Below are 25,659 nucleotides of genomic sequence, written 5' to 3'. Positions count from 1 at the left end.
CAAATCATGGTTTAAAGATTTCAAGGTGCAGAGAATCCTCCAGAAATTGACCTGTGCCCCACGCTGCAGAAGAAGGCGAAAAACCCCCAGGGCCTCTGCCAATCTGCCCTGGAGGAAAATTCCTTCCCAAACCCAAATATGGTGATCGGCTAAACCCTGAGCACGTGGGCAAGAATCATAGAATATCAGAGTTGGAAGGGACCTCTGGAGGTCCTCTAGTCCAACCCCCTGCCCAGAGCAGGACCAATCCCCAACTAAAGCAGGCTCACCAGCCAGACACTGAGGAAAGAATTCTCTGTAGTAACTCAGATCCCATCCCATCTAACATCCCATCACAGGCCACTGGGCATATTTACTGCTAATAGTCAAAGATAAATTAATTGCCAAAATTAGTCTATATCATCATACCATCCCCTCCATAAACTTATCAAGCTTAGTCTTGAAGCCAGATATGTCTTTTGCCCCCACTGCTACCCTTAGAAGGCTGTTCCAGAAGTTCACTTCTCTGATGGTTAGAAACCTTCATCTAATTTCAAGTCTCAGCTTCCTGATGGCCAGTTTATATCCATTTGTTCTTGTGTACACATTGGTACTGAGCTTAACTAATTCCTCTCCCTCCCTGGTATTTATCCCTCCGATATATTTACAGACAGCAATCATATCTCCCCTCAGCCTTCTTTTCGTTAGGCTAAACAAGCCAAGCTCCTTGAGTCTCCTTTCATAAGACCGGTTTTCCATTCCTCGGATCATCCTAGTAGCCCTTCTCTGTACCTATTCCAGTTTGAATTCATCCTTCTTAAACATGGGAGACCTGAACTGCACACAATATTCCAGATGAGGTCTCACCAGTGCCTTGCATAATGGTACTAACACCTCCTTATCTCTACTGGAATGCATCTCTACTGGATGCATCCCAAGACCGCATTAGCCTTTTTCACGTCCATATCACATTGGCGGCTCATAGTCCTCCTTTGATCAACTAATACTCCGAGGTCCTTCTCCTTCTCTGTTACTTCCAACTGATGCATCCCCAGTTTATAACAAAAATTCTTATTAATCCCTAAATGCATGACCTTGCACTTTTCACTATTATATTTCATCCTATTACTATTACTCCAATTTACAAGGTCATCCAGATCTTCCTGTATGATATCCCGGTCCTTCTCTGTATTGGAAATACCTCCCAGCTTTGTATCATCTGCAAACTTTTTGTGTCAAGGTCAGTAATAGAAAGATTGGTCACAAAACCTATCCCTGAGGAACTCCACTAGTAACCTCCTTCCAGCCTGACAGTTCACCTTTCAGTGTGACCTGTTGTAGTCTCCCCTTTAACCAGTTCCTTACCCATCTTTCAGTTTTCATATTGATTCCCATCTTTTCCAATTTAACTACTAATTCCGCATGTAGAACTGTATGAAATGCCTTACTGAAATAGAGGTAAATTAGATACACTACATTTCCTTTATCTAAAAAATCTGTTACCTTCTCAAAGAAGGAGATCAGGTTGGTTTGACATGATCTACCTTTTGTAAAACCATGTTGTATTTTGTCCCAATTACCACTGACCTCAATGTCCTTAACCACTTTCTCCTTGTATACTACAGATGTCATGCTAACAGGCCTGTAGTTACCCGGGTAACATTCTTTCTTAAAAATAGGGGGAAAAAAGTTAACTGTGTTTGCAATTCTCCAGTCATATGGTACAACACCTGAATTTATAGATTCATTAAAAATTCTTGCTAATGGGCTTTCAATTTCATGTGCCAGTTCCTTTAATATTCTTGGATGAAGATTATTCGGGCCCCCCGATTTAGTCCCATTAAGCTGTTCGAGTTTGGTTTCTACCTCGGACGTGGTAATATCTACCTCCATATCCTCATTTCCATTTGTCATCCTGCCATTATCCCTAAGCTCTTCATTAGCCTCATTAAAGACTGAGGTAAAGTATTTGTTTAGATATTGGGCCATGCCTAGATTATCCTTAATCTCTACCCCATCCTCCGTGTTTAGCGGTCCCACTTCTTCTTTCTTTGTTTTCTTCTTATTTATATGGCTATAGAACCTTTTACTATTGGTTTTAATTCCCTTTGCAAGGTCCAACTCTCCATGGCTTTTGGCGTTTCTCACTTTATCCTTACATGTTCTGACCTCAATAAGGTAGCTTTCCTTGCTGATCCCTCCCATCTTCCACTCCTTGTAGACTTTCTGCTTTTTCTTAATCACCTCTCTGTGATGCTTGCTCATCCAGCTTGGTCTACAACTCCTGCCTATGAATTTTTTCCCCTTTCTTGGGATGCAGGCTTCTGATAGTTTCTGCAACTTTGACTTCAAGTAATTCCAGGCCTCCTCCACCTTTAGATCCACAAGTTCTTCAGTCCAATCCACTTCCCTAACTAATTTCCTTAATTTTTTAAAGTTAGCCCCTTTGAAATCAAAAACCCTAGTCACAGATCTATTTTTGTTTATCCTTCCATTTAGTTTGAACTGAATTAGCTCATGATCACTCAAACCAAGGTTGTCCATGTCTTCTATAAAGTCTTCATTACTCACCAAAATCAAATCTAAAATGACATCGCCTCTTGTTGGTTTAGCAACTACTTGGTGAAGGAATCCATCAGCTATTGCACCCAGGAAAATCTGAGCCCTATTATTATTATTATTACTATCACTTGTCCTCCAGTCTATAACTGGGAAGTTAGTCTCCCATGGTCACACAATTCCCATTAGTATTTACTTCATTAAAACCGTTAAAGGGGTATCTATCAGAGGTCTCTATCAGAGTGACTGCATCTCAGGAGAGAGTCCCCCATCCTGTATGTATGGCCTACGTTCTCTGTTCCTAGATGTATTCATTTACATTTAGCTCTGTTAATATGCACATTGTTTGCTTATGCCCAGTTTACCAAGTAACTACATTGCTCTGAATCAGTGACCTGTTGTCTTCATTATTTACCACTCTCCCAATTTTTGTGTCATCTGAAACTTTGTAATTGACAATTTTATGTTTTCTTCCAAGTCATGGATAAAAATGTTAAATAGAATAGGGCTAAGAATCAATCCCTGCAAGACCCCCCCGGGAAACACACCCTTTTGACAATTCCTTGTTTATAGTTACATTTTGAGAGTTATCAGTTAGCCAGTTTTTAATCCACTTAACATGTGCCATGTTAATTTTATAGCATTCTAGAGTTTTAATCAAAATGTTGAGTTAATAGCTAGTGAAAGAGAGACAAAGGTTGCCACGTCAAAATCATTTCTCAAAAAAAACCCCCCGTAAACTGAAGCAAGCTTTAACCTTTCTCTGTACTGTTCGTTTTCTGTCTCCAGTGAGTTGATGGGTAATTGCACATGCTGTGGGCTATCTGAAAGAAGCAAGGCAGTTTATAAATGGTCTTTCCCTGGAGCCATTTCCATTTCATGATACGCGTAGCCAAGTATGACTTGATTAAATGAACTAACATGTATATCTAATGACCATCTTGGTTATTTGTGACATGGAATGGCTCCAAGTTCACACGCTGATCTGTAATCATAGCAGTTTGTAAAACATAAGGAAACAAGACAGTCTGAATAAAAATGGCAAGCAATTAATTATTCAAATGTTGCTTAAGTATATTTTATCAGTCTGTTTTCCAAAGTCATGCACATCATTTTTTTTCAATTCACTGGGAGTCGTAATTGTGATGATGAGCGTATTCCTCTTAGGGCGCAGTGCTGCACACCTGATACAGACAAAATGCCACTTAACACTTAAGAAATTATAGCAGTGAATAAACCTCCAAAAGATCTGGAGGTTCTGTTTGTTTTAGGTAGAATCCAAAAGTTTGGAAGCTTATTCAAGCTAGCTAAATCTAAACAAAATGGGTCTGGAAGTATCTCCATTGATCTCATTGCATTTGCAGGCTCACCCAGAAACAAGAAGTGAAATATACTTATTTGAATGTCTTAGGACTTTATTAAATCTTTATCAAAGATTGACTAATAAAATGTATTCAGTGCTCAGCTGTGTTGAAAATGAGGCCTCTTGTTTAAGTTTTTAAATATTGGTTTAGGAGTACTGTCATTTGAAAATCTTGGCATATGTCTTTAGTGCTGGTACAGCATATGTTTGCTGGCAGTTAATCTCACTCTCTCAGATGGAGGACAGAGGCAGGGTGGCCAAGGCTTGGGGAAACTTTATCTTGAATATAAGGAATATGGTTTGTAATTTTGTGTTGAATGTGCAGAATAAAAGAGATTATTAGGGCCCTATCAAATTCACAGCCATGAGAAACACATCAAGGACCATGAAATCTGGTCTTCCCCATGAAGTCTGGTCTTGTATGTGCTTTTACCCTGTATTATACAGATTTCCTGGGGGAGACCAGCGTTTCTCAAACTGGGGGCCCTGACCAAAAAGGGAGTTGCAGGAGGGTCATGGTATTTTCACCCTTCTGCACTGCCTTCAGAACTGGGTGGGCAGAGAGCAGCGGCTGTTGGCCGGGCGCCCAACTCTGAAGGCAGCGCCCCGCCAGCAGCAGTGCAGAAGTAAGGCTTGCAATACCATACCATGGCATTCTTACCTCTGCGCTGCTGCTGGCAGCGGCTCTGTCTTCAGAGCTGGACTCCCAGCCAACAGCTGCTGCTCTCCAGCTGCCCAGGTCTGAAGGAAGCATTGCTGCGAGCAGCAGCACTGAAGTAAGGGCAGCAGTACCACAACGCCCATACAATAACCTTGTGACCTCCTACAGTAACAACACCATGAAATTTCAGGTTTAAATAGCTGAAATTATGAAATTTATGATTTTTAAAATCCTATGATGGTGAAATTGACCAAAATGGACTGTGAATTTGGTAGGGTCCTACCTACAGTGTTCTCTTCGTCTTGAGAAATGCATCAGTCATACCCTTGTCCTTATCCAGCAGAAGTGGCATATGAGCAACCACTCCTGCAGACAACTGGCAATGGCTAGCCATCCCTGCTTCACTGGACCTATAAGCACTTGAAAAACAGGAGAATGCAGAATATTCAAAAAGCTCATTGGTGATTAGGCTGTTGGGAGTGGGCTCAATAAAGGAAGCTCTACTGCTACAAGCAGCTATGCTTGAGTATTTGTCAGAGTCAGGTTGGAGATAAGCTGGACTGCACACTTTTTTCCAACCTTAATCCTCTGCTGTGTTTAAAAATGTTTTTGCATTGGGAATAGCTCAGAAGTGTAATCACAATACTGTAGTTGTAGCACAATGAAACTATGGTAGACTTGTCCCAATAAAATCAATGGCAAAATTCCTATTGAGTTCCATAGGGGCAGGATTTCCCCCTAACTGTCTTAACAGTATGAAAGGAAAGCATTTGAGTTGCTTATCTCTTTTTGTTTTCTGAGCTGTTTTTGCCATCACTGCTGTGCTTTATTTTGTTTGGTACTTGTATCATGGAGAAGTAGCTGAAATAGTCTCAGAATATCTAGCCGGAAATGGAGAAAGTCAGTTGTCAGAAACTCTCCAGTGTTTTCTCCCAAAGTAAATGAACCTGTATACACTGGTACAGTGTATACTGTTCTGAGAATCTTCACTTCTAACTGCAGTCTCTCCAGATATCTCTGTGTATGTGTGTGAGAGAGATTTAACCAAGTATCTTCTTTGACATTCCCTTGTGTCTGCACATAGACACCATTAGCTCTTTGGAGTAGGGACAATGTCTTCCTATGTATTTTTAGGGTCTTTAGCACAATGGGGCTCTGATCCTGACTGGGCCTTTCTATACTATCATATTACAAACAAAAAGAATAATCCCACAGCTAGGGTTTTTCATTCACCAGAGACTGTAACCACAGTCTCCCCCCTGTCCCATTTCAAGGCCCATGATCACTGTAAACTTTCCAAGGTAAAGAATGCACATTCTGTTGATGCAGCTTGTATAGTGTGGTACTCTGTTTTCACTAAAAATTTAGAGGTGAAAAACTGCCTCATGTCTCTGCACTAAATGATGCAAAGCATACGTTAGTTACAGCATTCATTAAGACCCAGGAAACTAAGTGAAAACATTGCTTAAGTGTTTACAATTTTAAACACTGAATGTTTAATCCAGGATATCCTCCCACTCTCTGCTCTAAGTGATGTTTATCATTCAACTTTTTGTTCTGCTGTAAGCAACATGCTTGTATAGAACTGATATAGCATCAACTGAAATATTACGTGAAACACTACATATAGTTTTCTTGGCAAAATTGACCAAGGAAGAGGCATTAATGCCTGTCATTCTATGTTTCTGGAACAATGGTATAGACTGGTGAAAAGTGCCATTAAAAAACCCCACAACCTTGGGAAGGAGCTGCTGGTGATGGTCAAGAGATATGTATGCCGCTCTTCTGGTTCATGTTCTAGTGTGGAACACCTGAAGGTTTTTTTGCTGATGCTCTGCTAGAGATTGGAAGGAACTTCCCTGAATCATAAACATTTTCCTTTCTTGTACTAGGTTTGGTTTCAGTCACAATTTTTCTGACTTCAAGTGCGTAAAAAATTTCAGAAGACGACTTTTTTCCATTTGTTTTGATACAGCAAAAAATCATTCTACTCTGTATGTTTTATAGGCCTATATTTTGTAGCCCACAGTTTGCAGTTTTGACTAAGGATTTTTTGGTAGTGAGAATTCATGGCCAGTCACACAGGCCAGATCCGATAGGATCAATGCTGTAGTTGTGATGAGAGTTTTCTGTACATAGCAAGGCTGAGCAGCAAAGGTCAGTGCTTTTACAAGCATAAATACCAAAACATCTGGGATCAGGTAACTAGCTCATTGGTGGAAGGAGGAGGAGGAGAGAAATGGTATTAATGCATTGGCATTTATCTACAGACACTAAAATACAGTGAACGCTTTGCCACTGACTACTGTTGCTGGAGTGGGAAAAAGAGGCATCAGAACAATTTCTGAAATATACATTGTCCTTCCTAAGACAGGTTGCGCCCAGGGAATAAACTTAATGAAATGTAATAAAGCACTCGGGATGAGTCAGTGTGACCCCAGTGAGAAACCAGACTGGCAAGCGAGTGACTATATGAGTTTACTAAGCATAGTGGGGCAGCAGATGTGCAACAAAGCAGAAACTTCTAGCTTCTCATGTGGCCCCCATTAGCAAAGTGTCTGAGACCCTGAACCTCTACAATATGTGTGATCCAGCTAGAGGGAAGGTGTTAGGCTGTGGTCCAGAAAAAGCACTTAAGCATGTGCTTACCTTTTAGGCATGTGAGTACTCTCATGTTACTTCACTGGGGCTATGCACATGCTTAATTGTTTGCTGGGTTTGGACCTGAGTGCTCTGTCATTATCCAGTATGTGTGTCTTGATCTCAAAATGTCTGACAGAAGCTCGAAGAAGCTAAGGAACTGATAATTTTTTCACACCTTGCATATCACAATCTGGTGTCATTTTATAGATTACCAAGGACTTTCAAACAGACAATTGTTTCTCAGTGAATACAACACATAATCCTGACAAAGTTTCTATGCTTTAAGAAGTCTGTATATGTAATTTACTAAAAAAGAAAAGGAGTACTAGTGGCACCTTAGAGACCAACCAATTTATTTGAGCGTACGCTTTCGTGAGCTACAGCTCACTTCATCGGATGCAGCTCACGAAAGCTTATGCTCAAATAAATTGGTTAGTCTCTAAGGTGCCACTAGTCCTCCTTTTCTTTTTGCGAATACAGACTAACATGGCTGCTACTCTGAAACCTATGTAATTTACTGAGGTTTTTAATATAAATTTTCTGTGGGGAGGAGGGGAGGCAGAGGAGACCCAGTTTCCTTAGCATTTAAATTTTTTTTTTAAATGAAAGTGTAGCAAAAATAAGAAACATCCTGTGGAAACCAATTTATACAGTGTTACCGAGTGAGAAATGGCAATTCTTGGGAGACGAAAAAGTAGTGATAGCGTTTCAAACATACTGTGTGTGTACACCAGAACAAATCAGCTCAGCCACTTTGGGGGGGGGAAATGCTAATGGGTACACTTGTACTCATTAGATTGTCTGTCTGTCAAGCATAGATATAAAGAATTAGAAAGTGACTCTTTGAGCTAATCAATTATGTAAATATTTGATCGTTAATGGGTAATTGATGAACACAAGGGTCTGTTTTATTGTTGGAATCAGGAATGAATCAGATTGTGAAAGTGGAATTTATTGTTCCAGCTTTGACAGTATATGGAAGGTTAATATAGTAAAATACAAGTTTTTTTCAAAGCATTATAATCTTTGGGTTTTGATAATGAAGTAGTGATCAAGATGAGTTCATCATGCATTCAGACCTCAGGTGGAAAGTTTTAATTCTTGTATGTGTGGTAAGCCATGGTGACCTGCTTTTGTGGGTTCTAGTATGATTGCTTACTAGCTGTGCCTCATTCTGTGTGTGGATTTAAAATTTAAAATTTTTGTCTATGTAAACTTTTAATAATGGATGGATGCTGAACTCTGTTTCCTTTGTTCCATTGAAACAATGAAAAGACTATGGCTGTACAAAATATTTAAGTGTTTTATATTAAAATGGCACACTATAAGCAGCTTTGATTCTGAATCTTTCAGTTCATCAATCTTAAATAATGGGTACATCCTTTTGGCTAGCTAGCAGACAATAAACTCGCAAGTATTTTTAATGCCATTCTGCATCTGCTGATGTGACCCTCTTTTACTAAACAATTATTACAGTGGCCTTGAGAGCTGTATAAACAAACAAACAATACTATTGTGGAAAAACATGACAGGGCTATATAACTCATAACTTTGGTAGCAATGATTCAGAAATAGTGTGTGTTAGTGGAACAGAAGCCAAAAACAACTGAACTGGGAAAGTCGCTCAACCAGACTGTACCTCCATTTGCTCATCTGTAAAATGGGAATAATATTTCTCTTCATCAGGAATGATTTGAAAATACTAACTTAATCACAAACCATTGCCAATGATTTTCAGTTGCACACTTCTATTTTCAATTCATGTGTAGTGGTTCATTGCAAAAAGCAAATTTACACCTAAGAATTCCTACTTCTGTACCCTTCAGTTCACCAGTTGAAAAATTATGAGCAATGAAGTTCTCTGACCCTCATTCTTTCTTAGGCTATCCAATTTTCTTTGGTTCTCCTATAATCCTTCCTATTGACTCTTTTGACCTTTCTCTCCAATTCTGCCTGGGAATTCTAAAGAAAAGCTGCTGCATGTATTTATAAACATAATCCATTCTTTTTTAAGTGCTGAATGAATAAAGGCACTAGAATTTATTTCATTTGGCAAGTTATTGTGGATACTGAAACAGATATTCTGTTTTATTTCTGCTAAAATAAGTGGAAAAGCCTCCCATTAGTGAGATTATGAAATTATCAAGTTTCACACCAATCTAAAATATCTTAAATGCTGATTTCCTGAAAACAATATTATTTGCATGTTATGTGAAAATATCCCTTCATCTAAGCGTTCAGCAATTTAATAATGTTCCTTCAAAGATTTTTTTTCTACTTAAAAATCCTTTCATAGAAGAGAATTTACAGACATCTAATTATAAAACTATGCTGGTTAGTTTACATTAACTTGTCTTTTCATTAGAAAGAATCAGGATTACTTCCTTCCATTAAGTTTTAAGGGTTGATTAATTCTAATAAGCTTTCTACTATGAAGGAATAAGTGTGTTTCAAACTCCAGCATTGATCCTAAAATACTGCTTTGTTTTCTGAATGACAGTCAAGAACACATACTCTTTTTCATAAATGGGGACTCTTAAAATAAGGCACTTTGTCTACAGAGCTGGTTTTACATTCTTTTGTTTACAGCTTTCAATAAACAATTCATTAGTAGATGCTTTCTAAATATATACACTATTAGTAGAAGAGAGAAGACAGCACAGTTGTTTCTGATTTTACAGTGGTAGGCTGAAAGTTGCTTAAAGTTCACAGAAGGGAAAAGCAGAACAGTAGGGTAGCTTATTGTCTCCTGCTGCGTGACAAATAGTAAAGACTAAGTAGCTTTTAAAGATTTTTGGAGGGAATGCTTCATTCCCTTGAAAATCTGAAGCTGTTAGCTCGCCTTTCAAAAAATATACTACAAAGAATTATTTATAATTGAAAAATGTCAATACAATTCTGAATTTGCAAACAAAGTCAACTCCTGGTCCTAAGAATTAATTGTTGGTGTAAAATGATTATTATAATTGAATATTAATATTGTACTAGCACTGAGAGGCTCTTATGAGGATCAGAGTCCAGTTTTTGCTAGCCTTTGTACGCTGACAAAAACATAGTTCCTACCTCGCAAAGCATAGAGTCTAAGATCTGATCAATTACGAAGTTTTGAGAGCCAAACCAGTGATGTAAAAAATACTGTTAAGCTACTTTAAAATGAAGTACCATGCAGCTGGTGTCCATGAAGTCTTGTAAAGAGTGCCAAAATTTCTTCAATTCCTTCTGCAAAGTCCATTTCAAATGACCACACAAATCAAATTCTCCTGGTTCTCCTATTTTTAAATGGATTAGCAGCACAAAGGAATTGTCCTTCTAGTCTGAGAATGGCATGTATTATGCTACCTAATGGTTTGGAGTAGTTTTTTTTGGGGGGAGGAGGGGGGCAGAGGGTATCTTCTACACATGCAAACAAGAAACAACTTGTAAGTTCATGTAGGAATGCTCATTGGAAAAATGGCATCTCCAATTCTCAATCCATTGAAATATGTGAAGAGTTTACTTCATGAAACGTGCATGATGCCAACATGGCCACTGTCTCAATAGACAAATGCAGCTGTCCTGCATCCCCTGAGCAGAGTTCTCACCCTCCCAATTTATTCCTACTGAGAGGAAACAGATTGCATAAATAGCAGCTCTCTATGGCTCTTCACAGCTGGAATACAAGGGCATATTAATGCAACTTTGATACTATGTTTGCTTCCAGGTATCTACCAAAATTTGGTTCCTGTATATCAACAGCTTACTGTTTGGGGAGGGTTTGAGCAACATGTGCCTGAACATAGGGATTTAGAATGGAAGTGCCATGTCAACCTTTAAATATTTCCTCTCTGGAGTGATGCGACCATGAGAGATTTATATTTATTTATTTTAAAAAATGGGGAGGGAGAAACTGATGCCATCTTGGGGATTTTTGTATGTCTTGTCAGAACAAGTGAATGAGGTAAAATAACTATAGCCACCAGATTTAATAAAAGAGAAAGCAGGTTGGGGAACTGTCAAAAGTTACGCAGAGTCTGTGCTATCTAGATTTACTTGAAATTGATAGAATTGATTTTCATAAAGGAGAAGCAAGACACTTAGAGTGGAAAGTGCTTTTTACCATTATTGCAACTTTAAACATTTTTCCAATGTGTTACCTGCAGTTAGTCTGTGAAATGTAAGAGAGATAATGCACATCCACTTTTTGATATACCTGAGCAGTATTACACATAGCTGTAGAGGAAACCTAAACATTTTTGTACCCGGTCATTAACCTCATTACTGTAAAGGCATCCTTGCTACCAAAAAGAAAAGGAGGACTTGTGGCACCTTAGAGACTAACCAATTTATTTGAACATAAGCTTTCGTGAGCTACAGCTACAGACTAACTAAATTGGTTAGTCTCTAAGGTGCCACAAGTACTCCTTTTCTTTTTGCGAATACAGACTAACACGGCTGTTACTCTGAAACTTTGCTACCAATAGTTACTTGTTGTTGTAAAGACTATATTGTCCACTTTTATATGTATTAAATACCAGACACAATGTGTAAGTACTCATGGGTCTGAAACTTATGTAAAATAATGATAGTGGTATAGTATTTACATACATTTTTCTGCTCCAAAAGGAAATGAAAGGGTGGTTAGGGTGATAGCCTGGGACTTGGGAGACCTGAATTCAATTCTGTGATCCTCCACAGACTTCCTGTGTGATCTTGTCCAAGTCTTAGTCTCTTTGTCTTAGTTTCCCATCTGTAAAATTGGAATAATAGTACTTCTGTACTCTCAGGGGTGTTGTGTGTAAATACATTACAGATACTGTGGTAAAAGGGGCCATAAATGTACTTTGGATGGATAAATAGAGGAAGTATATTTGAGCACAATTGTTAATGTTGTTAAAATGAAATCACATAGGGAGCCTTGTAGACCATGGTCTTCATTACTGACCTCTTTTATATTTATGACTAACATACAGTATTATTTCTTGTGACAAAGAAAATTAGAAATAACTCAGTATTCCAAGTATGAAAGTCTTAATAAGCTTAAAATATAAATTCATTTTTTGTCAGGTCAGTTTTGCTTTCTCAGGAAGACAAGACTTCAGAGTGCATCAATTTTTGTAATGCTATATTGTAACTGTCACTCAGGCTTTCCTTGCTAATCCAGTGAAAGGTTAATATGTCATGATTACGTACTATATTTCTTGCAATCCTGTAAGTGTATGTTATAACTAAAAATAGACTGTTTGTTAAACAGAGTACCTCAGCAACTACGAACTATTCTATTTAATTTAGTAACAGAAATATTGAAATCTTTGACATAAGGAATGCTTTAAACTAATTGAAATATACAAGAAAATTGGTTTATGTGGAAAAAATGAACATCACATTACTCTTCTGGGAACAGAATTATGTTACGTGAATAACAAAGTCTCACCATGATTTATGACTGAAGAGCTTGGTCTACGTAGTGCCGTATGAAATGTGTGTGTTATCAAACAAACAATGTGGTTATAATTTTACATGTGCAAGTGATAAAATGAGAAAATATCCATCCTTTCATAGATCTAAACATACATTTTTTTTTGTATTGAAAACAATGAACTTTTTTTGAAAAAAAAAAAAAGTATTTTGGGACACAAAGTAACATATCTGGTGGTAACTAAAGGTCCATTAAGAGCTGCATGAGTTAATATATAATTCCTTTCTAAAGGCATACACTTGTGCAATCAGCACTACTGGAATAGCAGTGAATGAGCGGTAGAGGCCATGCCACTGCACTTAGTACCTTATAAGATCATGCTTTGTATACTTAAGACATAACTTACAGGTGCATAAGGCTTTGCAAAGAAAAATAAGTTGTCTAGGTCCATGAGTATCTTGCTGAACCTACTGGTACTAATCTTGCTTCCACTGAAGTCAATATCACTTCCAATTATTCCATTTTATTTTTTTCCCTTTACAACTGTGCCAGTTGCAAAATACTGCACAATTAATGTAACTATATTGATTTTTTTCTGCTTATTTTCTTGTAGGCTTGGGCTCATGGTCTTTCATCTACATAAACACAGGTGTTTGCCACCTGAGCTAAATAGCCTCCTTAGCTATTGTTTACTCTTTATTCTTCATGTGGGCCACCCTCTAGAGAACCACATAGTTTAACTCTGCATCTGTATGCGCTTGCGTGCGCGCACACACACACACAATCAATAAATACAACATCTCTTTGGTGGCAGGAACCATTATAACTGCCTATGGCACTCCTGGAGAGGGAACCAGTGTCCTTATGTTCTTGTCCACTTCTTCTGCTGACCTACCTGACCTGGTTCTTATCTGCTAATTTATTTAGATAACATAAGTGCATGTGTTGTCTGTAGAAACATTTTCCCCCAAACTTTTGAAAACTGACCACATGAGGGAAAATTGCACTTCTACCGCTCTTCCCCATCCTTCCAGGATAGTTCTTTGTCCCTTCCAACCACTGGGAAGCATGTCACACCCACTTTGGGCAGTGTTATTTTAGGCAGTGCTTTGACCCTCTGCGTTGCAAGTGAAAATTGCCAAAAATGGCTGTCAGAGTAAAGTCACGTGATATTTTGTGAGTGAATGCTAAAGTACATTTTGAGCTATATGTGATTCTTCCTGGCTGATGTAACTCTTTGGGGGCGGATTTTTTAGTCCACAAACTCTGACAGGAAACATTTTAAGGATTCAAATATGCAAAGTTAATTGGTGAACATTTCAGTGCCAAGTTTTACAAAATTTTTTACAGATTCCAAACAGTTGCTCTTTTGCTGTGGATTTTCAGAATCTTAGTTTTCACTTTGCATTCTTTTCCACAAATCATAACGTCTTTGTGAGATAACTGTTTTTTTGTTGTAAAAATGATTTGGATGCCACAGACAGTATTTTGACATTTAGGAGACATGTTTTTTTTATCACATGGACCAGTTAGTCCTGGCCAGACTATACCTTTTGTTGGGGGGAAAATCTTATCTTGAAAAATATTCAAGAAAAGTACAGCTAGTTTTTTAGAAATAGATTATATAACTTAAATTCATATCTCTGAACTACAGTTGAGTGAGATTTATTTTGGTTAGAAAAAGTACTGGAAATATCAAAATGAACTGTTTTTGACATTTCTGAATAAAACATTTCAGTTTTGAGGACTAAATTCAGAAGGAGACTACAGCAGCATTCACAAAGCGGAAGAAATTGTGGTGGCGTTGTACCCAATAGCTCAGTGGTTAGGACTCCCCAATTTGAATCCCTTCTCTGGAGCAGGGACTCGACTCCAGTAATCCCACATCCCACATAAATGCTCTAACCCCCAGGTTTTGGGTATTCTGGAGTGTGTGTGTGTCTCACTCTCCTGTTGAAACTGTTGCACTTTGTATAAAATACTTAAATAATCACTGGAACAAAGAGAAAGGGAGAGTGGGGGAAAATAATTAAAGCCTGATGGTTAGGGTACTCGCCTGGGAGACTATTTAACCTGTTTCTCTTATAAAGTGGCATTGTTTTCTTCATTTTTTTTTCAAAATTGTCACCAACCCAAAAGCTCACAGAAAATGTGTAAGGAATGTAGCTTTACCACAATCAATAAATAAATAAATAAAAAATCCCAGACTCTTATATGATTTAATTTGAATTACAAAACTAAACTCAGCAGGAATGGGAGATTGTATTTTAAATTCCAGTCCAGGATGGTACTGTCTATTGTACCAGTTTATATGTCATGTTCTTGCGATATGAACCAAGAATCACTTGTTAGTATTGAACAATGATTTAAGAGCTGCAGCTTTATTCATTAATCTGTGTCACTCCCAATAAATGATATTCTTACAGGAAAGATAAATAAAAAGGTGTTCATGCAAAAGCATTATTTAACTTACTCACATACCGTGCATGACAATTTGACAATGATTAATGAAGTTTGCCTAGCAAATTATTGAATAATTTTCTGAAAAGATGGGTTATGCAGAATAAAATTGTCTATTTCAAAGTTGTATATTGAATTTAAAACCCCGTATTTTTAGATGTATTTGTAAATAGGAAGTACAGCGCTTAAGCAAAAGGAAAAATGAAGTGAAAATGTTATGACTGATTACTTATTTTTCTAATAGTATTTCTTCTTGAATAAAAACACATAGGGTGAAATCCTGGCCCCATTGCTGCAGTCAATGGAAGTTGTGTCATTGTCTTCAAGTGGGGCAAGATTTCACCCAGATTCTTCAGCGAAGTAGTTTCCCTTTTTTTCCAGATGAGGCATTTTCAGTATTGTCAGAGGGGATATCTGTTACATTCTTAGAGCAACTTGTTACTAATGGAGCAAAACAAACTGGGAATTCATTAATTAGCTGCTTACACAAAACAAAACAAAATTAGTATTGGGTTGCCAACGCTCCAGGATTGTCCTAGAGTCTCTAGAAATTAAAGATTAATCTTTAATTAAAGATTATGTCATGTGATAGACCCTTCAGGAATATATCCAACCAAAATTGGCAATCCTACATTAATGTGATCGGATGGTTTATATAACTTCTGAAATTTTTCCACTTCGAAGTTTTGTCATACATATTTGCTAATAATTTTTTTTTATATAACACCATTTGTATGCAGGGTGCTTTTAGAAACATACTAGAAAATAAGGGGGCTGATTCTGCTCACACTGGAGCAAAACAGGAGTAACTCAATTGAAACTGAGGGAGTTACATGGATGTAAAACCAACATAAGTGAGCTCAAATAGGCCTAAGATTTCCATCTTGATCAGCATACAATTCAAATTTATTTAGACACATGTATGGTTTTCATCACCACACTGAGTGCCTTACACAAATAAATGAATTAAGCCTTGCAATATCCCTTGCAAATTACAGCAGTATCATTTTTCATTTGCACAAAATGGGAAAACTGAGACATGGCAAGGCATGTCTAAGGACACACAGCATGGGTGGGGCAGGGCTGGGGTTATTTATATTATTTTTCAGCGCCTGGGAGTTTGCTAGATGCGTCACAGAAAAAGGAAAAGACATGTGGACTGTGTCTCAGAGATAATAAGCATCTGCAACTCCCAGTGACTTCACTGGAAGTTTGGTGGATGTTCAACATCTCTGAAGATCAGGCCAGTGAGCCCTGCCCTGAACCACTTTTAGTATAAGACCCTGATCCTTCAACTGGATCCATGAAGGAAGACCCTTGTGACCACATGGAACCCCATAGGTTGCCTGGATATAGGTTCAGAATCAGGATTGAGGTTTGAATGTAACTCAGTAAGTGAGAAGCACAATCGAAAACGTAGGAGAAGGGGATTTTGAAGGATGGGTACAGTTGATCATCCGGTGGTTTCTCCCTATCTATATTTATATCAGATTGTGTATATGTAAATTTTGTAAATGTGAAATTTTACCTGCATTTAATGTTTTTTATTTTGGATTTCAACCATTAATTCAAATCTTACTCAGTGTTTGATGCAGTTTAAAAGGATATGGCTATCAGTAATGCTATACTATTGTAATGGCCAACTTGAATATAAAAGGAGCTCTTGGACTGCATCCTTCTTGTAAAAGCAATAGAGACTATATTAAATCAATCGAGTTGCTTGAAAACAAAAAAAGGAGGAAGGGGAGAAGTGAGACAGATTTAATAACTGGTTGCTACACAGTAAGGAATGATTTCAGAGTAGCAGCCGTGTTAGTCTGTATCCACAAAAAGAAAATGAATACTTGTGGCACCTTAGAGACTGTCAAGGTTCCTTCCCCACTCTGAACTCTAGGGTACAGATGTAGGGACCTGCATGAAAGACCCCCTAAACTTATTCTTACCATCTTAGGTTAAAACTTCCCCAAGGTACAAACTTTGCCTTGTCCTTGAACCGTATGCTGCCACCACCAAGCGTGGTAAACAAAGAACAGGGAAAGAGCCCACCTGCAGATGTCTTCCCCCCAAGCCCTACACTCCCTTTCCTGGGGAAGGCTTGATGAAAATCCTCACCAATTTGTACAGGTGAACACAGACACAAACCCTTGGATCTTAAGAACAATGAAAAAGCAATCAGGTTCTTAAAAGAAGAATTTTAATTAAAGAAAAGGTAAAAGAATCACCTCTGTAAAATCAGGATGGTAAATACCTTACAGGGTAATCAGATTCAAAACAGAAAGAATTCCTGTAGCCAAAACCTTAAGTTATAAAAAGACACAAAAACAGGAATATACATTCTATTCAGCACAGCGTATTTTACCAGCCATTAAACAAAAGGAAATCTAACGCATTTCTAGCTAGATTACTTACTAACTTAACAGAGTTTCTGAGACTGCATTCCTGATCTGTTCCTGGCAAAAGCATCGCACAGACAGACGAACCCTTTGTTTCTCTCCCCACCCTCAGCTTTGAAAATATCTTGTCTCCTCATTGGTCATTTTGGTCAGGTGCCAAAAGGTTATCTTAGCTTCTTAACCCTTTACAGGTGAAAGGGTTTTGTGTCTGGCCAGGAGGAATTTTATAGCACTGTATACAGAAAGGTGGCTACCCTTCCCTTTATTTTTATGACAGAGATAAACAAATTTATTTGAGCATAAGCTTTCGTGAGCTACAGCTCACTTCATCGGATGCATGCAGTAGAAAATACAGTGGGGAGATTTTATATACACAGAGAACATAAGACAATGAGTGTTTCCATACACACTATAACAAGAGTGATCAGGTAAGGTGAGCTATTACGAGCAGGAGAGGGCGGTTGGGGGAACCTTTTGTAGTGATATTCAAGGTGGGCCATTTGCAGCAGTTGACAATAATGTGTGAGGAACGGGGTGGGGGGAAAATAAATACGGGGAAATAGTTTTACTTTGTGTAATGATACATCAACTTCCAGTCTTTATTCAAGCCTAAGTTAATTGTGTCCAGTTTGTAAATTAATTCCAATTCAGCAGTCACTCATTGGAGTCTGTTTTTGAAATTTTTTTGTTGAAGAATTGCCACTTTTAGGTCTGTAATTGAGTGACCAAAGAGATTGAAGTGTTCTCCAACTGGTTTTTGAACATTATGATTCTTGACGTCTGATTTGTGTCCATTTATTTTTTTACGTAGAGGCTGTCCAGTTTGGCCAATGTACATGGCAGAGAGTCATTGCTGGATGTGCAGGTGAACGAGCCTCTGATAGTGTGGCTGATGTCATTAGGCTCTATGATGGTGTCCCATGAATAGAGATGTGGACACAGTTGGCAACAGGCTTTGTTGCAAGGATAGGTTCCTGGGTTAATGTTTTTGTTGTGTGGTGTGTGGTTGCTGGTGAGTATTTGCTTCAGGTTGAGGGGCTGTCTGTAAGCAAGGACTGACCTGTCTCCCAAGATCTGTGAGAGTGATGGGCCGTCCTTCAGGATAAGTTGTAGATCCTTGATGATGCATTAGAGAGGTTTTAGTTGGGGGCTGAAGGTGACTGCTAGTGGCGTTCTGTTATTTTCTTTGTTGGGCTTGTCCTGTAGTAGGTAACTTCTGGGTACTCTTCTGGCTCTATCAATCTGTTTCTTCCCTTCAGCAGGTGGGTATTGTAGCTCTAAGAATGCTTGATAGAGATCTTGTAGGTGTTTGTCTTTGAGGGGTTGGAGCAAATGCAGTTGTATCGTAGAGCTTTGCTGTAGACAATGGATCGTGTGGTGTGGTCTGGATGAAAGCTGGAGGCATGTAGTGAAGCATAGCAGTCAGTAGCTTTCCAGTATAATGGTGTTTATGTGATCATTGCTTATTAGCACTGTATTGTCCATGAAGTGGACCTCTTGTGTGGACTGGTCCAAGCTGAGGTTGATGGTGGGATGGAAATTGTTGAAATCGTGGTGGAATTCCTCAAGGGCTTCTTTGCCATGGGTCCAGATGATGAAGATGTCATCAGTGTAGCGCAAGTAGAGTAGGGGCATTAGGGGACGAGAGCTGAGGAAGCGTTGTTCAAAGTCAGCCATAAAAGTGTGGGCATACGGTGGGGCCATGCGGTGCCACTGATTTGAAGGTATACATTGTCCCCAAATGTGAAATAGTTATGGGTTAGGACAAAGTCACAAAGTTCAGCCACCAGGTTTGCCGTGACATTATTGGAGATACTGTTCCTGAGGACTTGTAGTCCATCTTTGTGTGGAATGTTGGTGTAGAGGGCTTCTACATCCATAGTGGCTAGGATGGTGTTTTCAGGAAGATCACCAATGGATTGTAGTTTCCTCAGGAAGTCAGTGGTGTCTCGAAGATACCTGGGAGTGCTGGTAGCGTGGGGCCTGAGGAGGGAGTCTACATAGCCAGACAATCCTGCTGTCAGGGTGCCAATGCCTGAGATGATGGGGCGTCCAGGATTTCCAGGTTTACGGATCTTGGGTAGCAGATAGAATACCCCTGGTTGGGGTTCTAGGGGTGTGTCTGTGCTGATCCCACTGAGAGTTAACAAAAGAAACTATACCATCTGTTCAAGAAACTCCCTGAAAAAGCACAAGAACAAATCCGCACAGACACACCCCTAGAACCGCCCCCCCCCGGCCGGTAATAGCTCACCTTACCTGATCACTCTTGTTACAGTGTGTATGGTAAGACCCATTGTTTCATGTTCTCTGTGTATATAAAATCTCCCCACTGTATTTTCTACTGTATGCATCTGATGAAGTGAGCTGTAGCTCACGAAAGCCTATGCTCAAATAGATTTGTTAGTCTCTAAGGTGCCACAAGTACTCCTTTTCTTTTTACAGTAAGGAATATATATCTTGTTGGCTCTGTTTTTAGACATATAATTGTGTGTGTGTGTCCAATAACTAAAATAAAAAACCCTACTTCCCCCATCTGCGCTATAAAAGAAACCAGAACTGAACAACAAACCTCAAACATACCTACAAGGAGGGATCTCACCCATGCAGCTGGTGTACGTTATCATAGCTGTCATTGGAGTCAATCAAGCTGTGATAGTTTACACCACCTGAGGTTCTGATCTCAAATATTGTATCTATTTTCCTTTTGTTTTTTAATACAACTCTGTTATGCTTCCTCACACACTGAGGTGTATTATTGATAATGTAACTCCGAGAAAAATCACTGGGGAGAAGTGGTGAAGAGATGTGCAAAAGAACCATTGCTTGTTCTGTGTACCAACCATGTGCTTGTAATGCAGACCACAGGCACTTCTACACTGCTATGACCATGGAATGTGTGTTTCTGCAAATGTTATTTTATGTCTATCTAGATATTAAATGGCCTCCATCACTATAATATTTTAATACTTCATGCTGTTCATTGTCTGTTTGTTAATATTTAATAAATCCAAGGAGACACTGGAGTGCATTGAGTACTACTTATACTTGAGCAGTATGATTACAAGGGATGCTAAACATCACTTAGAGATCTGACATAGAACTGGACTCATGGCTGTGGCTGTACTGACGGTTAGCCACATTTGGAGAAACAAAGGTATTACCATGAAGTGTAAAATAAAATTGCTACAGTCCCTTGCCTTCAGGATCTTACTGTATGCTTGTGAGACATGGCTGTTAAGGAAACAAGATGGTTGGTGGCTTTTTTTGCCTTTGAATTGAAATGCTACAAGCAAGCACTACAGGTTACCTATACCTCACACATGACTAATGAGAACGTAATTGTCCAAATTTTAATCATAATTGGAGAGATACTGGATACCATCAAGATGATCAGATGTTCTGCGATCTCAAGTTTTTGTCATATGGGTTGGATAACTGGAGGAAGATTGCCAAAGCAAGTTTTGCAGAGACTGGTGACGGGTGCTATGGGAGGAGGGTGCCTGTAGCAAATGTAGTTTGACCATGTGGCTGATTGGATGGGATTGATATGATGTACTTCTCAAGACTGTGTGAAGACCATGACATCTGAAGGAAAATTGCTGCCAATGTCCCCTGTGGGTTTACTGTTCATTGTGATGAGACTCTATTGTGCTCTGCGCTATGAGAATGGTGAACTTTTAATATGTTTCATGATGGTTCAGGTTCACGTAGAGTAATTTTGATGGAAAAAGGTCTGTCTCAACAGATTGCCTTTTTTTATGCTTCATATTCATTTTGATCCATTTCCTCACACAACCTAAACTGGTCCATTTAAGCATCGTTTTATGTATTGAATATTTGAGGATAGTATCAAAACTATTTATTTTTCATAATCTATTATAATAATGCTCACAAAGTGCTAGGCTCTCCTTACATATACAAAAGAAAAAACAGATATGCCTAGAAGATGTTACAATTGCCAGTTTTGAAGTTTAAGTGGTGTCAACTACACAGTATAAACTGTCTTGTAACTACAGAGCAATATAGTCTAGATTAAGTTAACAGAATTTCGAACTATGTACACTTATTGGTTTTTGATTAAACAACTAGAGCTCAGAGCTCAATCCAGCAAATATACCCACGTCCCTCTGAATGGCAATATCTTGGAAGGCAGAAGTCCCTAGCTCTGCAATAGGGAAACTGATCCAGAGAAAAGGGAAGCCTGCTGTGGAAACTTTCCAGAAAGCCTTTTCTTGAGACTAGGTTGAGGAGGAGCTCAAAAAATGGAGAATCCATGCAAATTACTTCCCCTCTTCCATACTGCACTGGGCCCAGTTCTCAGGACATCATCCCTACAGTCCATGTAGCCCACAGGATTTGCTCTTTCCTGCATAAATCCTGGGTTTAGGAATGGCCAGCATGAGACTGGATTGCCTTTTTTTCTCCCCCTCTTCTTCTTTGTTTTATTTAATTTAAAGAAACCCTGATCTTGATGAAGCAACCTTTCCATTCTTGATCAGTGGAGATTCAGGGAGAGACACCTGCTCTGATTTTCATTGCTCTGCTGTCAAGGCCTTTTCTGCCTCCTTTTGAAATGGGAATGAGACTTTAGCCCAATCAACTCATTTTTCTTTTGCTGGCAGCTCATCCATATCCCTCCCCCCCACTCCCCACCCGCTGCCTGGTTCTCTTGCTATGCCCCGAGCTACAAGATAAGGAAGAAACAGAAAAGAAAGAATACCAATGTTTTCTTATTCTTTGGTGTCAGCCTTCACAAATATAACCTTGCATTAACATTGGTTTAACAAAACCCCTAGCCCTAGAATTTTACATATTTTAAGTTAAATTATTTGGGAGCCTTTCCATTCAGTGGGTATTCGATAAGTCCTTTAAGAAAGCATAGACATCTATGGAGATTCGCAAGAAGATTTCTGGACAGCGAGTGAAGAAAAACCTTGACTTGCAAAAGGAGAAGAAATATGGGCTTGTGGCTAATGCATAGGATTGGAGTCAGAAAATGTTGGCTCTATTCTTCTGTAGCATTTCCCTATCCACCTGGTTACCTCTTTTACCGCCAATCTCCTTACAGGTTTTGATGGACTGGCCTGAGCTCTTCTGGATCCTGCCACCCACTCAGCAGGGTGTAACTTCTTTTTTGTCCCATATGAATTTATTTGGTGATGCCTCCATCCCACACCCCACCCCATGCTCCTTCCTGGCAGGGTCACCAGAGCAGCTTGGGAGGAAAATTTTAGTCACAGGGTAACCACCACTTACTTGCCAGATAGTTGGAGACTTCCAACACATAACACAAACACACACACAATATATTTAATACGGTAATTATGTTAAACAGGAGATAAATATATCTCTATTCGCAGGATCACCGGTGTCCATACTGATAATACCTGTGAATTTCCCCAGTCATGTGACCTTAAATAGCAAACATAAAATTAATGTCCCGTTGGTACATGCACTTTGTAGGGGCCCTTGATGACCTGTGGTCACAATATCTTCTGTGCAGCAGTTAGCAATGCAGCTGACTGGGTTCAGTACAGCCCAAAAGACTCTCAAGTGTGATAAGGTTATAAGTCTCTCCGCAGATTTAATAGGACAGCAGGTAATAAAACCTCCAAACCCTTACCCCTTGGCTTGAGGACACAGTTCAGGGAATAAGGGGTCTCCCAAACAATTTTCCTGACTAACTGAAAGATGGTGACTCTCAATTCCGTGACAGATCTTCAGGTTCAGAGATGACTGTGGACTCCTCAGTCACTGCAGAGGACTGATGATCTTTCCTGGCAGGCATCCTCTTTAAGCCGGAGTCAGGCTGCATCTAGTGCCAGGATTTCTCCTCACCGCAAAGGAGAGCAGGGCTCAAGGTGCAGATTACAAAACTATCTTAAAATCCAAATTTTAGGCAGCAGCCTGACCAGAGCTGGCCATGTGGTGACTGACCTTTGCATATCACTGTTAAATGGGGATATTATTACTATCCTATTTCACAGGAACAATGTCAGACTTAATTCATTAATACTTATAATTGCTTTGAGATCTATAAAGGGTCCTATATAAGTGTAATGCATTAGTATGTAATTGAATGTTGCTTGCAAAGGCCCTGTGACTTTATCAAATTCAGACTCTCTAGGTATATGTATTTATTTTTCAGATTATGTTAAATGAGTAACTTCAGTATTCAGTTAAACTACTGATAGGCTCAAATTGTATTTTAAAGTTTATTTTTAAAAATGCCAATTTAGCATGTGTAAAACTCAGCAGAAAATAAAATGCCATCAGCAACACAGTGGCTTTTCAGTGTGGGGGAGAGAGCATGTGGTCCCTGCTTAATTTGTTAAATGATGGAAATATATGCACACAGCAGAAACTCGCTAATTTGCCCTCACTAATCTGCACACCCTGTAATTCCAGGCACAAAAAAATTGTCCTTTTCCTCTTCTCAGTAAAGATTTAACTGCAGAGTAGTGTTGTGAGGTCTGCTGTTACTGAGAATCCATCATTTTGCAAAATATGCTGCATAGAATATGGGTTTGCTATAAAGCATTATTTTAAATGATGAAATCTAAAAGATTCTTGTGAAATAAATAACAAAACAGATTGATTCAATATCCTTGCTTTTTTATGGTCTGTTTACTTACAAAATCTAGTAAATTGAAATGGGTGTTGGGAAATTTCAGCTGTGGGTATGTGTATTTAATAATAGACATATTCTAGAAATTATTTCTAGTGCAAGAAGAAGCTGGCACTGGAGCCTTAATCCCAGCTAACTGTACTAAAGAACTAAAGATTGTGTCTCTCAAGTCTAGAAACCAAACCTTTTAAAAATATCTCTTCTGTGCTTTCTCAAAAACTTTTCCTTATGCATGGAATTTTCTCTCTGAATTAATCTGCAAGGCCATTGTGCCCTCCTCTCCGTGTTCAAATCTTTCATTAAAACCCATCTCTATTGTGAGGCCTGTGAGAAATCAGCCAACTCAGGATGCCTGGATTATTCATTGATCAGGGATTTTAGATATGGTGTCTGTTTTTAAGTGTAAGGTGATTTGGAACCATGCAATAACTGCCTTTGCAACTGTATGACCTTATTATTATTACCCTCATTCTCATTCCCTCAACCTCGTATTCTTATCTCTTTTCATAGGCACTTGTGTGTTTTCCTGGATTAGATTTTCTTAATTTATTTGCAGAGTGGCTAGCTGTGATGGGGGTGTATTCCCTCGCTGGTGACTAAAGTGGCCTGAGAGTTCAGTTAACCTACTGGGTTACATATGGAGGAGCATTAGGCATAATTGGTAATTAAACTGAGCTAGGGACGAGCTGTGCCTTCATAAAGGAAGGAACAAAGAACTGCTGGAGGAGGGGCAGTGAAAAGACCCAGGTAAGAGGTCGATGGGAGCTTTCTCTCTTGGGTAGAGGATGAGAGAAGCCTGGGAGGTTTAGAGCCAGAACGAGAGAGGCCTGAGCCAGGAAAAAGTCTACAAGGCCATGTTCTAAAATAAGAGGAAGAGAGAAATTTCTAGGCATGAAGCAGATATCTGACCTGGAAATCTGACTGGAGACAGGTAGGTTAGGGACTGCCACCTGCCTGAAATCCTGGGTAGAGAGAGAGAAACCCAGGAACTTGAGTCGGATATTGAGATGGTTTGGAGCTGGGGCTAGCCTTCGAAGAAGGAAGCTACCAGTTGAGCCCAGACAGGCTGAAAAGTCAGTTGTTTTGTTATTTGCTGATGGACTTTTAGTGAAAGAGTCTGAGGTCCTACAAAGTGTTGGACTCTGTCACTTGGCTTGGCTGGAGGGCCAGGTCATGCCAATGGCCAAAGTAGGCCAAAGAAGGCATGGGTAAGACTTACACACAACTATCACAACACCACATACAGCCACCAGGGAGTGTGGTATTCTATGTCCAACTATATAATACAGTTAACTCCATAACCATTTCAGTTCTCTGGCCATGAAAACACATCTTGGAGTTGTTAATTAAGCAGCATGGGAAAAGACTTTTGGTTAGGCTTAGTTTGGCTTTGGAACATGAAGATCACTCTCCTATTTGGACCAGAATTTGGAGGTGTGCCATTTTTTCATTAAGTATATGGGAATAGTGTTCACTTTCTAACTGTACTCGTGCTGATCCTATCTTTACTTAAAGTAAGACAGGTAAAGTGTTCCTAAAAATATTTTAAAGCTATGCACAAAACCAAGTATGCAA

General features: G+C 39.0%; 1 protein-coding gene across 1 annotated transcript in view; it reads left to right on the top strand.

Annotated features, from left to right (window-relative positions):
- Positions 1-25,659, top strand: part of SNTG2 (syntrophin gamma 2) — a 529,846-nt gene that overhangs the window by 54,578 nt on the left and 449,609 nt on the right. The gene's annotated exons all lie outside the window — the stretch shown is intronic.

The sequence above is a fragment of the Lepidochelys kempii genome, chromosome 3 (assembly GCF_965140265.1).
Source record: "Lepidochelys kempii isolate rLepKem1 chromosome 3, rLepKem1.hap2, whole genome shotgun sequence".
In the NCBI taxonomy this organism is placed as follows: domain Eukaryota; kingdom Metazoa; phylum Chordata; order Testudines; family Cheloniidae; genus Lepidochelys; species Lepidochelys kempii.
Note: the sequence above shows the minus strand (reverse complement) of the source record. Positions and strands in the feature narration are given on the sequence as shown.